The sequence below is a fragment of the Mus caroli genome, chromosome 7 (genome assembly GCF_900094665.2).
Source record: "Mus caroli chromosome 7, CAROLI_EIJ_v1.1, whole genome shotgun sequence".
NCBI classification, from domain to species: Eukaryota; Metazoa; Chordata; class Mammalia; order Rodentia; family Muridae; genus Mus; species Mus caroli.
The window spans coordinates 3,739,429-3,743,587 of record NC_034576.1 but is presented as its reverse complement, the minus strand read 5'-3'; the positions used below and the strand labels follow the sequence as shown (position 1 = coordinate 3,743,587).

Sequence of the window (4,159 nt, the reverse complement as noted above, 5' to 3'; positions counted from 1 at the left end):
TTAGTAAGATTCTTATGTTTGCCTTTCGCCATCTGGTAATCTCTGGAGTTGGTTGTTATAGTTGTCTCTGGTTAGAGCTTGTTGCTCTCATGATTCTGTTAGCAGACCTGGAAGACAAGCTCTCTCCTGAGTTTCAGTGGTTAGAGCACTCTCTGCAGGCAAGCTCTCCTCTTGCAGGGAAGGTAGACAGATATCTGTCGTTTGGACCTGCCTCCTGGCAGAAGATGAAGGCCCGAAACAGGGCTTGTCCTGCTCAGAGTAGTCTCGGCGGGATCCGGGATCCAAGATGTCTCCACCAGATGCTGTGGCAAAGCCCTCCTGGGCTGGCCAGACACCTCTCCTCTGGCAGGGAAGGAGCCCGGATGTCTGGAGCCCGAAACTCGGTCTGCCCCAGAAGCTCTGTGGGTTCTACCTGTCCCAGAAGCTGTTAGCCTCTGCAGTCCACACTCTCATCTGCACAGACTAGTCTAGACGGAATCCCGGAATCAAGATGGCTCCCCCAGATGCTGTGGTGAAGCCCTCCCAGGCAAGGCATACACCTCTCCTCTGGCAGGGAAGGTGCCCAAATGTCTGGAGCCTGAAATGCCGTCTGCCCCAGAAGCTCTGTGGCTTCTACCTGACCCAGTAGCTGTTAGCTTCTGCAGTCCACACTCTCCCCTGCGCAGACTAGTCTAGGCGGAATCCTGGAATCAAGATGGTTCCCCCAGATGCTCTGGCAAAGCCCTCCTGAGCGGGGTGGACACCTCTCCTCTGGCAGGGAAGGTGCCCGGGTGTCTGGAGCCTGAAACATGGTCTGCCCCAGAAGCTCTGTGGGTTCCCCCCTGTCCCAGAAGCTGTTAGCCTCTGCAGTCCACATTCAACTGTGTAGACCAGTCTTGGCGGAATCGGGGAACCCAAGATGGCTCCCTCAGATGCTGTCGAATGTGGAGAATCTTATAGGAACAGAGACAGCCTCACAAGTCATTATCAATTTCATACTGGTGAAAAGCCCTATAAGTGCTTTAAATGTGGGAAATAATTTAAGGAAAAATCTGGCCTTTTTTATCATGACCATGTGCACAATGAGGAAATGCCTTTCAAGTGTAGCAAATGTAGAAAATGTTTCATCCAAAAATCTCACCTTGTGAAACACCAAAATGTCCATGGCAAGCCTTTCATGTGCAATGAGTGTGAGAGGGTCTTCACTTCCAGTTACAGCCTCACTAGACATAAGAGAGTTCACAACACAAGAAAGCAGTACGAGTGCAAAGAATGCAACAAAGTGTATTGCAATAGCTCTGGTCTCTATAAACGTCGCAAGATTCACAATAGATAGACGACCACTGAGCAAAAAAAAAAAAAAAAAAAAAAAAAAAAAAAAAAAAAAAAAAAATAAAAAAAAAAAAAAAAAAAAAAAAAAAAAAAAAAAAGGCCAAAGTCCCTTAGTTGTCTAAACACCTGAAAAATTCCCTGAAAAAACAAAACAAAACAAAAACAAAAACAAAAACAAAAACAAAACAAAAAAAGCATGAATACTTCAAATATGGAGGACGTTCTCCCAGATCCTCACACGGTGGGCTCCTCATCAAAGAAGCTTCTTGCTGGTAATTAACTCAGCCACAACTGGACAGTGTGCAGAGAGTGAGAGACTTTGGAGCACTCTGCCCTAAATACAATGTCTTCTTCAAACCCTCCCCTCAGGGCACAGGGATCTCTAGAGGAGAGGAGGCAGATTATATGCGCCAGAGGTGCTGGATGACTCCCAGCAAAGAGTAACATCTGTGTATACACATCGGGACTGATAGAAATGGAAGTCACAGAGACTGGCAGCACAGACAAAACACCACATTCAAACCAGACAAAATCCTAGTACTGAGAGAAGTGCACACAAAATCCCCCTTCTAACCAAGAAGCAATTTATTACCCAAGTTTTCTCCAGTGAACTATCACTGGATATATGAACCACACTCTAGAAGAGGCCCTATGCCCAGAAGTAGCTGACCAGTGGATTGATTTTGTAGTTGTTGTTTAGTTTTAGTATTTTGTTTTTTGGAGAAAGTAAAACCATTAAGTTGAGTGGGTAAGGAGGTGAGAAGAGTCTGGGTGGAGTCAGGAGAGGGGAGAATATGATCAAACTATACTGTATGAAAAAATGTAAATAAAAAAGAGTCATTGTTTGCATATATGAATTTTCCAAGGAATTAATTTAAAAGATGTATTTATTTACTATGTGTGTATGAGCTTTTGCCTACATGTGTATAAGGACATCCAGTGCATGCCTGGATGGTGCTGGAGGAAGTTGCCAACATGGTTAGATGTCCTGCAAGTGGAGTACATACACTTGGGAACCACCCAGGTCCTATGCTAGAAACGAAGTCATCCTAACCACTGAGACATCTCTCTATCCCCATCACCCACTTTCTTGAAGACATGTGCCTTCAAATTTTGTGCTTATTTAGTTTTGGTCATATCTTTGTGTGTATGCTTTGTTTTGTTTTGTTTTGTTTTGTTTTGTTTTGTTTTGTTTTTGAAACAGGGTTTCCTCTGTGTAACCCTGGCTGTCCTGGACTCACTTTATAGACCAGGCTGCCCTTGAACTCACAGAGATCTACCTGCCTCTGCTTCCCGAGTGCTGAGACCCCACACCCAACCATGTGCACTAATTTTTTGTTGTTGTTTGTTTTTNCTGCCTGCCTCTGCCTCCCAAGTGCTGGGAATAAAGGCAAGCACCACCACTGCCTGGCACACTAATTTTTTTTAAAACTAGTTTCATATTATTGTTTTATAGTTGTTTTCTTTCCTTATGTTATTTTAATACAAGTTCTCAGAATATAGCCCTTGTTGGTCTGGAGCTCTCTACACTGGGCTGGCCTTAAAACATACAGATATTCACCTGCCTCTACCTCCAAGTACTCGGATTAAAGGTGTGTGCCTCTATTTACTGTGTCTATAACTTGATGCTCATATCATACCCCAGTCCCTTGAGCACTGGGGTTGTATGAGCACCAACATGCCAAGCTATTTTTAGTTTTCAAAACTATCATGATCTATCAAGGGCTTAAGCATTTCTCTTGTCTTTGTGATTCATGGTTACTTCTCTAACCTTGAAAAGTCTAGTTATATTCATATCTAATATGCCAATGCTCCTGACATTAGAACGTAGAGATGTAACATAGGAAATTGTGATGTCTGCATAGGCTCGTGCCTATTCATGCTTCTCAGATCATAAAGGGCCTTATCAGCAGAGGCCTTTAATATGATTCCAGACAGTGGAAGCCCTATTTTTTTGTCTTGAATGCACCAGGATTGGCCCACAGTTGAGTGTTTTCTGGAGAAGCAGCTAAATCACATTATAGTGAATGAAAGTGAGCCCTTGGTAGATGTAGTCTAGCAACAAGCAGGTCTTATGGTATATAAAGAGATAAAATAGAACAAAAATGAATAAACTAAAATGGGTCATCTCTGATTCATTTACAAGACAATAGTGAAACTTCCAGTTTCAAGGGCATTGTGTATCATGTATCATAAGAGTAGATGAGAACTTGCTAGCACCAGCAGAGAAATCCAGAGCTGAAGAGGAATTTGATTACATCACCTACCTTCTTTAATGTAGTGTCAAACGTATGTGTGCAAAAACTGATTTGCTATTTTACCTGAGTAATACTTTAAGTATATGGTATTAAAAAGTCTTCATGAGGTCTGGAGAGATGTCAAAACTACAGGATAGCTGGCTCGGTAGACTGCTTGCCTTGCATACACCTAGCCATAGGTTTGACCCATAGTGCACCACCATACAAGCTGACACATTTATTACTTTTCCTAAAGACCTGAGCCCAGTTCTCAGCACCCACATGGTAACTATAAACAATCTGTAACTTCAGCTTCAGAGTATCTCATGCCCTCTTGAGTCCACAGAAGCACACTTACAGATAGAATACTCATACACATATAAAAGAATAGTTTCGGAGCTTTGATCAGGATTTGTCTTAGCTCCATTCTTTCTTCCGCCTTGTCTAGATTCCTCTCTTTTCAGCGAACTGCCATTCTCAGTTGAACCGTTCGTGTTGTGGACTGCGGGCAGGCCGCAACAGTTGGCGCCAGAACTGGGACCTGAAGAATGGCAGAGGGATGCTAAGAGAAACGACTGCTGTGTGGAGCTCCACAAGAAAGGAAAGGATCT

General features: G+C 43.3%; 2 pseudogenes; both read left to right on the top strand.

Annotated features, from left to right (window-relative positions):
• The window catches only part of LOC110297367, a 6,293-nt pseudogene extending 4,978 nt beyond the window's left edge, over positions 1–1,315 (top strand).
• Positions 1,316–1,522: 207 nt separating this feature from the next.
• Positions 1,523–4,159, top strand: part of LOC110297364 — a 4,004-nt pseudogene continuing 1,367 nt past the window's right edge.